The sequence below is a fragment of the Hyperolius riggenbachi genome, chromosome 2, assembly GCF_040937935.1.
Source record: "Hyperolius riggenbachi isolate aHypRig1 chromosome 2, aHypRig1.pri, whole genome shotgun sequence".
NCBI lineage: Eukaryota > Metazoa > Chordata > Amphibia > Anura > Hyperoliidae > Hyperolius > Hyperolius riggenbachi.
Window position 1 is genome coordinate 436,116,572 of NC_090647.1, and position 14,286 is coordinate 436,130,857.

General features: G+C 40.0%; 1 long non-coding RNA gene across 2 annotated transcripts in view; it reads right to left on the reverse strand.

Annotated features, from left to right (window-relative positions):
- Nucleotides 1-12,249: 12,249 nt before the first annotated feature.
- The window catches only part of LOC137544547 (uncharacterized), a 166,256-nt gene continuing 164,219 nt past the window's right edge, over nt 12,250-14,286 (reverse strand). For both annotated transcript variants that reach the window (XR_011025907.1, XR_011025906.1), the window contains 2 exons: nt 12,878-12,962; nt 12,250-12,465 (listed from right to left, as the gene is read on the reverse strand). This is a non-coding gene — a long non-coding RNA (uncharacterized lncRNA). The remainder of the gene's footprint in view (nt 12,466-12,877; nt 12,963-14,286) is intronic.

Here is a 14,286-nt window from a genome sequence, read left to right on the forward strand (position 1 = left end):
AGATGGAGGGGCTGGTGCATCTATTTCCTCACAGCTCACACTTATCTTAGATGGAGGGGCTGGCGCATCTATTTCCTCACAGCTCACACTTATCTTAGATGGAGGGGCTGGTGCATCTATCTCCTCACAGCTCACACTTATCTGAGATGGAGGGGCTGGTGCATCTATTTCCTCACAGCTCACACTTATCTGAGATGGAGTAGCTGGTGCATCTATCTCCTCACAGCTCACACTTATCTGAGATGGAGGGGCTGGTGCATCTATCTCCTCACAGCTCACACTTATCTGAGATGGAGGGGCTGGTGCATCTATTTCCTCACAGCTCACACTTATCTGAGGTGGAGTAGCTGGTGCATTTATCAAACAATGAGAGTTGCAATGGTTGCAAGAATATGTATCAGCTAAAGCTAAAAAAGAAAAAAAAATCACAAATGACTGCAAATAGCAATTATAGTAAGATATGTTTAATAGGGCAGCATGGTGGCATAGTGGTTAGCACTCTCACCTTGCTATCTGTATGGAGTTTGCATGTTCTCCCCGTGTCTGTGTGTGTTTTCTCCAGACACTACGGTTTTTTCCCACATTCCAAAAACATACAGATAAGTTAATTGGCTTCCCCTTAAAAATTGGTCCGAGACTATGATACATACATTACACAATACATACGTAGACATATGACTATGGTAGGGATTAGATTTTGAGCCCCCCTGAGGGACAGTTAAGTGACAAGGCAACATACTCTGTACAGCACTGCGGAAGATGGCGCTAAATAAAAACATACTAGTAATAGCAATAATAGCAGTGATATATATATATATAATATCAATTTTAATAGAACTTTTTAATAGAACTAGAGTAACACTTTAAAGTATAGAGTGTCAAGATTTTATAATATTTAACATACAGATCTGAGACATGATGAAGACACATACACATGCTTGCTTGGATTTACATGGTGGTTTGAATATGGTTAAGAGGAGCTGTCAGTAATGCAAAACTTTCAATGCCCTTTGTCATATAACGCTATCATATTTTCCTACTGACCAGCTGACTCCTATTTGCACCTGACATTTATCTTTTACATTTTCCCTGAAGCCCATCCAGAAGGATAATAAATCATGAGTAAAATGTTAGTTCATTAAAAGCATAACATTTTCTCTTCTCTTCATTTAACCTCTTCTTAAGTTCGCCAGAACCCTTCAACAACAAAAAGGTCAAGTGAAACATTAAGCATTTCATCTGTTAGCATTATTACAGCCTTTTACTCTGCATGAGTTACAAAGTAAAGACATTACTCTTTACTTCGCACATGAATGCTCATTACACCACTCTACAAGAATCCCTAAGTAACAGCAGATTTAGACTTCAACTGAAAACAAGACTATATAAACCCATTCTAGTTTTTGATCTTCTAATAGAGATGCAATATCTAACTCTGTGCATATCTGGACAAACTTGCATTTAAGGAATCTGAAGATGAATAATATAAGAATTAGAAAACCACACTTGATAGAAGTTCAGCTCAAACTGTAATCTGTTAAAGCATTTAAACATTTGCTTATTTTAATACAATAATGCAACATATAGTAATGCAAATAATTTGATGTACTACATAAAGTGATATGGAAGATGTGTCTGTGCTACCTAAATAAACATACAACAGACAACAACAAAAACATAAAAAAATAACAACAGGACAGTCAATGTTCTATAAAATACAAAGTCATCACAAAAAAAGTGCATGTTAAGACAACCGGCCTAACACCCATTTCTCAGCCTTCATAGGGACTGCTTCTTCAGAGACAAGAACACACGTGTCCATAACGACAAGCTAAAAATACATAATCGTATGGGTCAGATTATAATGGTCACACCTGTCAGATGTCTAGAGTAATTCCAAATCACAGAATTCTGTGCATGTAGCTGCATAAAAGTATGCTGCAGTAATAATCAAAAAGACAAAGGGCAGCCCAAGCCATTTCCAGGTGGGTGCATATTGAGGTGGAGTTGCCAGTGCCACTTTTTTAAGTTATAATACATAACTTTTTATGATATACAATAAATAACAACAAGACAGTCAATGTTCTATAAAGTACAAAGTCATCATGAAAAAAGTGCACATATTTAAGATAACCAGCCTGATGCACATTTCCTGGCCTTCATAAGGGCCACTTATTCAGAGGCAAGTACACTTGTAGTTATGTGTCCGTGACGATAAGATAAGTTAAAATAACTATTAAAAACTATAAACAGAACTCAGTAGATCAAGATTTGAGTATATCTCTTTACTGGTTATATACAGTTAACATTCTAAAGTGTGAGCAACTCCTCTTTATTCTGTACCTAGTCATAGCAAAACAATAGTGTATACAGCATGCAAATGTTTAATTTATGCACATGGCCTTTCATTATGGCAAGGCATACCCCAGAAAGTAAGCTAACCAATGTTTACACTGATTGCTCAAAAACATGTAGCACTCGCCTTGTACAGATTGCTGGAATCCGCTGAGCTCTTCTACTTGCCCTAGTAGTTACTTGTTCTTTGAGTGAATTTCCTAATACACCAAAATACTAATAGTATGCAAATACTATTATAGAATGCATCATTCATGTGGAAAAATAATTTGTTAACCAGATAACCAATAAAAACACATTTTTAAACAGAAGAAAATAATCACAATACAGAATTAGAATATTTATTTGTTTTCCAACTACAGGGTGTAGTAGAAGGAGTTCATTTGGCTAAGATAGCTCAAAGATGAATATACGCTAATACTGTACATAACTAGCCGACCCGCGGTGTAGCATACGCCGCATAAGAGGGTAGAGGGCTGGAAGGGGGTATTGGGCACAGCGGCGGGGAGGGGGGTTGGACCCCCCCTCAACTGGATCCCCCATGTGTGCTCTACCTCCAGCTCAAGCTCAGCAGGACCCCCCCCCCCCTCACCTGGGTCCCCCATCTGCGCTCCCCCTCCAGCTTAAGCTCAGCAGGAACCCCCCCTCACCTGGGTCCCCCATGTGCACTCCCCCTCCAGCTTAAGCTCAGCAGGAACCACCCCCTCACCTGGGTCCCCCATGTGCGCTCCCCCTCCTGCTTAATCACAGTAGCAGCCGCCACTATTAGTAAGAGGCAGTGGGCGGGGATGACTCACCTCTTCCGTGTTCCATTGTGCATTCCACTGTCCTCACTTCCTGCAATGCCGCACACTGTATTAGTGTAATTTGCCTTTTTAAAACAGAAGCAAATCTGCAATAATTCAGCTATAAGTGAACATTTGTGGTTACCCACAATGCACTGCTACTAAATATGCAAATTACCCCTTTACCCCCTTGGTAAGCCAAGCAAGCATCCAGAGCCGTGGGTGTACAGCTGGCATATAGCTTTAAATTTTACACAGTCATATCAAACCCACATGTAGACAGCCTGTTTCAGACTTTTGGTCCTCATCAGTACATGGCAAGGATTGATAGGGCTGTATGAGATAGGGCTTGGACCAGTACAACAGAGTAACCAGGCAGCCCAGGGTGACCCAAACCACTCAGAATTTGTATAGGGGGATAAAAGGGATCAAAAAGACCTCATACTAAAAAAAAAGCAAAGCTTGGTGTAATTTGCCTTCCTAAAACAGAAGGAAATATGCAATAATTCAGCTATTAGTGAACATTTGTGGTTACCCACAATGCACTGCTACTAAATATGCAAATAATTCCTTTTCACCTTTAGTAAGCCAAGCAAGCATCCAGAACCACTGGTGTATAGCAAGCCTACAGCTTTAAATTTTACACAGCCATATCAAACCCACATGTAAAAGCATGTTTCAGACTTTTGGTCCTCATCTGTACTTGGCAAGGATTAATATGGCTGTATGAGATAGGGCTTGGACCAGTACAACAGAGTAACCAAGCAGCTCAGGGTGACCCAAACCACTCGGAATGTATAGGGCGATAAAAGGGACCAAAAAGCCCTACTACTAAAAAAAAAGCAAAGCTTGGTGTAATTTGCCTTCCTAAAACAGAAGGAAATCTGCAATAACTCAGCTATAAGTGAACATGTGTGGTTACCTACAATGCACTGCTACTAAATATGCAAATTACCCCTTTTCCCCTTTAGTAAGCCAAGCAAGCATCCAGAGCCACTGGTGTATAGCAAGCATATAGCTTTAAATTTTACACAGTCATATCAAACCCACATGTAGACAGCCTGTTTCAGACTTTTGGTCCTCATCAGTACATGGCAAGGATTAATATGGCTGTATGAGATAGGGCTTGGACCAGTAAAACAGAGTAACCAGGCAGCTCAGGGTGACCCAAACCACTCTGAATGTATAGGGGGATAAAAGGGACCAAAAAGACCTCATACTAAAAAAAAGCAAAGCTTGGTGTAATTTGCCTTCCTAAAACAGAAGGAAATATGCAATAATTCCGCTATTAGTGAACATTTGTGGTTAGGTTACCCACAATGCACTGCTACTAAATATGCAAATAATTCCTTTTCACCATTAGTAAGCCAAGCAAGCATCCAGAACCACTGGTGTATAGCAAGCCTATAGCTTTAAATTTTACACAGCCATATCAAACCCACATGTGACAGCCTGTTTCAGACTTTTGGTCCTCATCTGTACTTGGCAAGGATTGATCTGGCTGTATGAGATAGGGCTTGGACCAGTACAACAGAGTAACCAAGCAGCTCAGGGTGACCCAAACCACTCAGAGTGTATAGGGGGATAAAAGGGACCAAAAAGACCTCCTACTAAAAAAAGCAAAGCTTGGTGTAATTTGCCTTCCTAAAACAGAAGGAAATATGCAATAATTCAGCTATAAGTGAACATTTGCGATTACCCACAATGCACCACTACTAAATATTCAAATAATTCTTTTTCACCCTTGGTAAGTCAAGCAAGCCTATAGCTTTAAATTTTACACAGTCATATCAAACCCACATGTAGACAGCCTGTTTCAGACTTTTGGTCCTCATCAGTACATGGCAAGGATTGATATGGCTGTATGAGATAGGGCTTGGACCAGTACAACAGAGTAACCAAGCAGCTCAGGGTGACCCAAACTACTAAGCATGTATAGGAGGATAAAAGAGACCAAAAAGCCCTCCTACTAAGAAAAGCAAAGCTTGGTGTAATTTTCCTTCTTAAAACAGAAGCAAATATGCAATAATTCAGCTATAAGTGAACATCTGTGGTTACCCACAATGCACTACTACTGAATATGCAAATTATCCCTCTTTGCCCTTGGTTTGATATGACACTACTTCTTCTCCTTGCTTGGACCAGCCCCTTCTTCTTGCTTGGATCGGCCCTGGGGGCAGGGCGCTACTTCTTCTTCTTGCTTGAAGGTTGAGGCACTTTATTATATATATAGATGATATAACCACACATTACACATTGATTACACATTGGTAATAATTATGTGAACACGCATTACGCATTGTAAAAGAAAAAACGAGAGGTGCCCAAAAAAGAGGTCTAAATTGCTGGAATAAAACCAAACACAAATAATAATAATAATAATAATAATAATACTGGTAAGACTCTACCAAAAGATAGTAGCGGGGGAAAAATCTATTGCAGAGTGGGAAGTTCAAAAATAGAAAATTAATCAGGAACTTATTGAATTGCACCATGTAATTCATTCATGTTGTTTGGTCCACCCTCTGCCTGCTGGTAATCATTTTTATTACTGGCAGCCATAAAAAAAAACAGCACCAACTGCCATTGTCTATAAACACACCCAGTAAAGATGTGATAGGCTAAAGGTTGGGGAAACAGCTGTTATTTCCCACAATGCAATTAGGTTCACAGTAAACTCTCAGGGACATGGCCCTGAAATGACACTGGGGGAGGAGTTTTACCACAGTATCAGCCCTACATACTCCCCCCGATGAGTCATTTGAGAAAAAATAAAGATTTCTCGTGGGTAGGTGGGATATGTCACTGATTGGTATGAAGTTAAATGCTGAGTTAAAGTTCCTCTTTAAACTATGGTTTGAGCTCTCGTCCCTCAAAGGAACATATTTTGAATCAAAGTTAAGTGGGTACTGTAAAGTTGCTATAGGACAAATAACAAATGGTGAATGAGGTAGTCCCTTTTAGAGCATTGCAAGTGGAGAGGTAATGTCTCATTCAATTTTAGATAATGTGAAATGATAAAATCTCACTCAAACATAATCACTATTTCATTGTAAGCTGGGGGCTGAAAAAGCAATAAATACATCTGGCAGGGGCTAGGAAATGCAGCATTCAGCACTTGGCTTATTTGACCTTTTCACTGCCCAATGCAAAATGTAAAATAAAATAATCTACATCTTTACTTTAAAGCACCTAATGTTGTCTCTGTTACAATTATAACAAAGCCCTTATTGATACAGTTATTGTAATTTAGAAGAAATGGAGACTTCAGTGGGGAATTCAATTTTGCAATTGTAATAAAACACTCAAGGGTAGACCTTTTCCTGTAGTGGCTTTGAAGAAATAAAAAAAAAACCTATACACCATTCAACAATACTCACTTAACTCAAACAGAAATTAGAGACTGAAAGCATGTGAGACAACCAAAAGAAACTTATACATAAAATTGTTCTGCTAAAAGCATTGAAAAGCCAGATATTATCTTTTTAAAATACAAGTTCATTGCAGGTTACCATTTTCATGTGTCTAAAAAGGTAGATTACAGTGCTTCATGTTAGGAAAGGGGGTGGAATAATGCAAATCAGAACTTTTCAACCTTGCAAGTGAAGAATGAATTCAAAACCTTTGTCTTATAGGACAACTTTATCCTCTAATGTAGCCAACTTTTATACAGCTATTTCAGCATATTTGCCATTTCTTAGCGCAAAATATGAATTATACATGAATCTATGGATATATTTTACTAGGGTACCATACAGTGATGATTCTTAGAGGTCACTGGTAAACAAAAGTTACTCTGCAAATCTAGCATTGATTTTAACACTTCCCACTGTGCACAGTGTCAGACAAACAATAGGGATTATGAAGAAATCCAATGTTTTCAGGGAAGCAAAAATCCTTGCAAGCTATAAGTGTCCATATTATTTATGCACAAAAGTTTAAATATCCTTTAAAGAACAGCTATTAGCAGTGATGTCATTAGCTCAAGTGATTCAGGGCTTATGCCCAGGAACATTGCTAGGGTGCTCCAGATTTTTTTCTTTATTTTTTATTTTAAAGGATTTTAGTGAAAATGAAACAGTAGTATAATATAGAATAGTGCATCTAGTAAAGAGCCAAACTTTATCACATGGGTGTAACTACAAAGCATGGGGCCCCCAGCAAAAGTTTGATTGGGTCCCCTTAATGTTCCCAACTCACAACTCCTTGGGTGACCCTTACACCATGGGAATCCATCAAACAAGGGTCATAAAACAAGTAGGACCATCAGGATCATCACACCCATAACATATATAACCACAAAAACACCTGATTGGGAGTATAAGAGAAAGGGAAGGTTAGTAGTTGGGGCCCTCCAACACTCTGCTGCCCCTAGTTACGTATGTGCTTTACACCTGGAAAGAAAATTGCTATTTCATTCCATAACATAACTCATATTGTAGCCAGAGCTGTGCACAAGCCCAGCTGTTTCATAAATAGAAATAAGTAGATCACAACAACCTGTTCACTATAAACCTTTATCCTCACCCACAGTCCTCTCTTTGTCGCAGTGATTCTCAGAACATCACCAAAACAACAAAAAAGGAAAGATACACAAATAAATAAATCAGAGCTCCCCACACCAAAAAGAGCCCCAAGAACAGAAAGCCTCAATGGTGTCAAAACTTACACTCTCAGTATCAATAGCAGCAATACACCCCCTGTCCCAAGCGGACTGCATCAGATATTAAATGCCCAAGAACCTGTTCCCTGCCTCTGATTCTCTATATATGTACCAAAACAACCATGAATTCTCATGGTCAGACACTCATGTGTCAGAGGCCTACTGTGAGATTCCTGAACTATTCTTCAATGCATTCTATAAAGTCAATTTCTTTCAACCAATCCAGTTGTAAGCTAAGTTCACATGCTCTTAAGTTTTGTCTATTATTTGGCTTGCCTAATCAGTTCATGGCCACACCTAGATTTTGTTAAGCACACTATATATCTACCTAATGTTTAGTGTCCAGAGATGCTCCAGATTTCTGCGCCACCAGCAATGCCCTTGAATAGAAAACATTTCTCCTAAAAAATTTGAAATAGTTTAGTAAACATTAACAAGTGCTAATTCAGGGCAGAAGAAAGAGCTATAAGGATTTTCATCTATTGATTTTACCTATTGCTAAAGCATTATTTAGAATCATTTGGTGTTGTTGGGTAGGGCTGTGTTGCCAGTAGAGATTATCAATGAGATACAATTTTTTCCATCATTAAATTGGACCATTCATGTAGTTGCTGCTGATTTCAAATGAATTATTGTAAACTGCATAGAAATGCATCAAAATATACAGGGTGGGCCATTTCTATGGATACACCTTAATAAAATGGGAAAGGTTGGTGATATTAACTTCCTGTTTGTGGCACATTAGTATAAAATGTGTTCAATGTGCTGCTCATTGTATTGGATTGTCAATGCAACCCTCTTCTCCCACTCTTCACATACTGATAGCAACACCACAGGAGAAATGCTAGCACAGGATTCCAGTATCCTTAGTTTCAGGTGCTGCACATCTCGTATCATAGACAGCATAGACAATTGCCTTCAGATGACCCCAAAGATAAAAGTCTAAGGGGGTCAGATCGGGAGACCATAGGGGCCATTCAAATGGCCCACAACAACCAATCCACTTTCCAGGAAACTGTTTGTCTAGGAATGCTCGGACCTGACACCCATAGTGTGGTGGTGCACCATCTTGCTGGAAAAACTCAGGGAATGTGCCAGCTTCAGTGCCTAAAGAGGGTAACACATCGTCATGTAGCAATTTCGCTGGCCCCCAAGGTCTCTTGATCTGACTCCCTTAGACTTTTATCTTTGGGGTCATCTGAAGGCAATTGTCTATGCTGTGAAGATACAAGATGTGCAGCACCTGAAACTACGGATACTGGAAGCCTGTGGTAGCATTTCTCCTGTGGTGTTGCTATCAGTGTGTGAAGAGTGGGAGAAGAGGGTTTCATTGACAATCCAACACAATGGGCAGCACATTGAACTCATTTTATAAGTGGTCAGAAACTTGTAAATAACTCATGAAAGAATAAAGTTACGTTAAAACCAAGCACACCATTGTTTTTCTTGTGAAATTCCCAATAAGTTTGATGAGTCACATGACCCTCTTCCTATTGAAAAAACAAAAGTTGGATTCAAAATGGCCAACTTCAAAATGGCCGCCATGGTCACCACCCATCTTGAAAAGTTTTCCCCCCTCACAAATACTAATGTGCCACAAACAGGAAGTTAATATCACCAACCATTCCCATTTTATTAAGGTGTATCCATATAAATGGCCCATCCTGTAAATCAGTAAGAAAAAGTTGCCCGTTATTAAACATCTCTTGCCAAGGGTGGTTTCATATAGTTCTTATTTTCTGGTAATAAACCATTCCCATGTTTTTCTGCAAATAGTTGACTGCTGGGAAAAAATAAATAACCACAGCTATAGGAAACTTTCATATACATCAACCGGACACAAGCACTTACACACAACATATCTCTACACTGTTATCCCTTCACTGTCTCCTGTTCACATGACACATTGACTGCAAGTGCCTAACAGTTATTTTAAAGATTATATCTTAAAATGGCATCACACAATACAATAAAATTATCTAATTTTACAGGAATTCAATAAAAATTATTGGTTGTGCCAAAAAAGTGTAAGCTTTTTTTTATTTGATCAAGAAATTCAATAGGATTTCCCATTTTTACTCAACATAAGTCGATCAGGAGTGGTGAATTTTTTGGATCAATTTTCATGAAAATTGAATGGTGTAGGTTAGGTTGTCAATTTCCTTGTGTATATACTCTCAAGCAATTTTCTAAGACTTTTCAATCTTTTTTTTTTTTTCAAAATTGGGGAAAATTGAACACGTGTGTGGTACATTGGTCAGAATTTTTTAATGTTACAATCAATCAGAAAAATTGATTGTAAACTTTGAATTGAAAAGAAATGTAAAAAAAAATTGCGTTGTGTTTGGCCACCTTAATAAGATGTTCAAATATATTTATTCAAGGTAATCATCACCAGGTATCGCATTAAACCATTTCCTACACTCAGAATGGTCTAACAAATACCAGATTCTGGATGGATGCTGCTAGCAATACACTCCATACATAAATGAGAACAAAGGTTGGACGGTTTGAGTATTAACAATTAAGTATGACTATTAATCATTTGCCTTTTGTGGCCTTGTGGCACATCCAGGCAAGCCTTAAATATTCACATGTCTATCATGATCATATGCAAGAGCATACTGAAGGGGGAGAAAGATATAAATAATATCTGGGCTAACTTAGTGAGAGTGAAATGATTTTATATTAGTTAAAGGGGTTTAACAAAGTATGGAAGTGAAACTTATACATATACAATTTTTATGTTAATTGGTTCATACCAAATATATATTTTCTATGAGACATTGATTGAATAGAATAGAATAAAAACATGTTCTAAAAGTGAGACTGACAAGCAAAAAGAGGTACCGTAATGACATATAGTAGAATAAAATATATTATTCAGGATACCTATTTTTACATTACCGTATATACTCGCAAGCAAGCCGACCCGCATGTAAGCCGACCCCCCCACTTTTACCCCAAAAAAACAGGAAAAAATGATTGACCCTCATGTAAGCCGGGGGTAGGAAACGCTGGCCGCGTGATCCCCCCAGTATGTCCCAGTATAGCTAGTATAGTGCTCAGTATAGCTAGTATAGTGCTCATTATAGCTAGTGAAGTGCCCCAGTTTAGCTAGTATAGTGCTCAGTATAGGTAGGTAGTACTCAGTATAGCTAGTAAAATGCCCCAGTATAGCTAGTATAGTGCTCAGTATAGCTAGTATAGTGCTCAGTATAGCTAGTATAGTGCTCAGTATAGCTAGTATAGTGCTCAGTATAGCTAGTGAAGTGCCCCAGTTTAGCTAGTATAGTGCTCAGTATAGTTAGTATAGTGCCCCCAGTATAGCTAGTATAGTGCCCCCAGTATAGCTAGTATAGTGCCCCCAGTATAGCTAGTATAGTGCCCCCAGTATAGCTAGTATAGTGCCCCATTATAGCTAGTATAGTGCCCCCAGTATAGCTAGTATAGTGCCCCCAGTATAGCTAGTATAGTGCCCCCAGTATAGTGCCCCATTATAGCTAGTATAGTGCCCCCAGTATAGCTAGTATAGTGCCCCCAGTATAGCTAGTATAGTGCCCCATTATAGCTAGTATAGTGCCCCATATAGCTAGCATAATGCCCCAGTATGGGTGGGTAGGTGCTGTCCCTCCCCGCTCCCCCTGCGGCCGCCGCTGCTGCTATTACCTCAGGCGGCGCCGCTTCCTCTATCCCCGTCCTCCTCCGGTAGTAACTCATTCACAGCAGCGCGCCTCTCGCTGCTGTGATGACGAGGAAACCATAGAGAGCGGCTTCCTGTAGCGTGATGCCGTTACTATGGGAACCGCTCTCTATGGTTTCCTGCGTCATCACAGCAGCGGGGGGCGCGCTGCTGTGAATGAGTTACCGGAGGAGGACGGGGATAGAGGCAGCGGCGCCGCCTAAGGTAATAGCAGCAGCGGTGGCCGCGGGGGGAGCGGGGAGGGACAGCACCTATCCACCCACCCACCCACACATGACTCGCAAGCAAGCCGACCCCCCAACTTTTGGCCCACTTTTGGGGGGTCAAAAATTCGGCTTGCTTGCGAGTATATACGGTAATTATCCTGGTTTCAGCATCAGAAATGCTTTTTATATCTATATATTTCTTTATATAAGTGTGTAACCTCATGCTCCCAGTGATGCTTAGCCAAGGCTATGATGTCACACAGCCGTCTGCCCCAGAGCACTTTACTTTGGGTAAAAAAATAAATAAATAAACAGGGATTCTCCTTGCCAGAGTAAAGGTGTAAAAAGTAAGTAAAGATGCCACCATATATTTAAAAATGTAAATCAGGATGAGGACATATTTTACAATGCGTAAACATTGACCAAATAATTTATGAAGTAATACTGTAAAAAAAATAAATAAGCAATTGTATGCATTAAATTTTCTCTTTAAGATGCAGCTACTTTATTATACAGTGAGTTATATTCAGGCTACTATATTTTTGGTTTACTTTATTTTTATGCTCTTATCTTGTCAAGTACCTCCAATAAGGCAAGTTTTCATACGCTGCTTGGTTTTTGCTCATAAATTTTACAAGACTGTTGATTTCATTGAAATATTTATCAATCTGCCAAGGTGCTTCTTGTGGGAGTCATATTTCTGTCACTCCACTTCTTCATCTTTTCTTTCTAGCAGATACAGTGTACCCATTCCTTGTGATCAATGAGGATATAGTGTACAAAGTGTAATCCAAGTCCACAGGAAAAAAAAACAAGGATAAATAATAACAGTAAGCATCAGCTACAAATTAAAAATAAAAGAGTTAAGTAATGATTTATGTTTCATAATATTGAAACAAAAGAAAACTGGTGACAGTGGTTGTAGCCTTATGTGGGTTAAGGTCATTACTAGAAAAATGCTTTAAGAAAATCCTGTAATGAATAATTACAGAGTGCCTGATGTTAGTAAACAGTCCCAAAATTCTGAAAAACCTTTAATTTTAGCAGCAAAAAATATTGTAAAATTACAGGTTGTTTGTGCTGTAATATGTACGAACAGAGCCGCCAAGCAGAGTAAAACAATGTTCTAAAAATGATAAAAAGAGGGAAGTCGAGGTGGACTTACCTCTCTCTGGTAGTGGACATATACTCAAATGCAGAGTAAAAAATATACAATTTATTCACAGGTTGTTTGTGTGATATCTGATAGCCTGCAAAAGTAAAACACAAATGCAAAATGCAGCATAAACAAATATACACAAATATACTGTACATAAAAATAAAGTGTTCATTTTTTTATTGAAAGCAGGAACATTCTCAAAAAAATGCATTTTACATCCTGCAGAGAAATTATTCAGGGAGATGGGAAGTGAAAAGGAGCAGTGGAATGAAGGCTTATTGAAGTCAACCATCTACTTCAATCAACTACTGCAATATTCCGAAGTTGAATTTCTAGCAGAGAGAGGGAGAACTTTCCAGTTCTGGCTCTTAAAGTATCAGTATGCAACTGGAGACATGGACATGAAAAGATGAGCCATGAGAAGTGTCCACCCAAGCTTAGCAAGTACCACCCAAGCTCAGCAAGGACCACCCAAGCTCAGTCCTTGCCATAAATACCAACAGAGTCATGTTTGAAGGGTTTAATTTATCTGCTGAAAATGATATTGGTTAACAGAAGCTATTAGGTGGCTTGGAGGAGCTGAAGGTAATGCTATGCAGCTTTCAAGTACAGACCGACATTTACTTTTTGATGGGCAAGAACTAGAAATTGGGAATTTGGGATAACTGAGCTTTATTAGCTGTTATAGCACAGTCATAATTAAACTTACATTCTCTTTACTGAAACCATTGGTCCACATTAATGTTGAGCGAACACCTGGATGTTCGGGTTCGGGTCCGTTCTGCCAAACATGGGCCAGATGTTCGGCATGTTCGGCCCGAACCCCGAACTCAATGGAAGTCAATGGGACCCCCGAACATGCCGCTTTTGGGGGCCCTATGGGGTCGCAGGCATAAGGGGGGAGCATGCCCCGATCGCAGGGGGGTTGGAAATTCCCCCCACCCCCTCCGCTAGCGCTCCCCCCTCTGCCCGCTTCCCCATAAAAAAAGTTTGCGGAAAGTTAATAGTACCTGGTGGCTGGCTGGCTAGCTGGCAGTGGTGAGATGAGTGAGGAGGAGTCCGACTAAGAGACGCGTTGAGGCCGGGCAGCGGGCGGTTCAGCGGTAGTACCCTTGTGGTACTTCCGCCCTTTCTCTGACCTCACGTCCTCTACGTGATGACGCATACGAGGGTACGCGTGACGCGCACCCTCGTATGCGTCATCACGTAGAGGACGTGAGGTCAGAGAAAGGGCGGAAGTACCACAAGGGTACTACCGCTGAACCGCCCGCTGCCCGGCCTCAACGCATCTCCTAGTCACTGCCAGCCAGCCAGCCACCAGGTACTATTAACTTTCCGCAAACTTTTTTTATGGGGAAGCGGGCAGAGGGGGGAGCGCTAGCGGAGGGGGTGGGGGGAATTTCCGACCCCCGCCC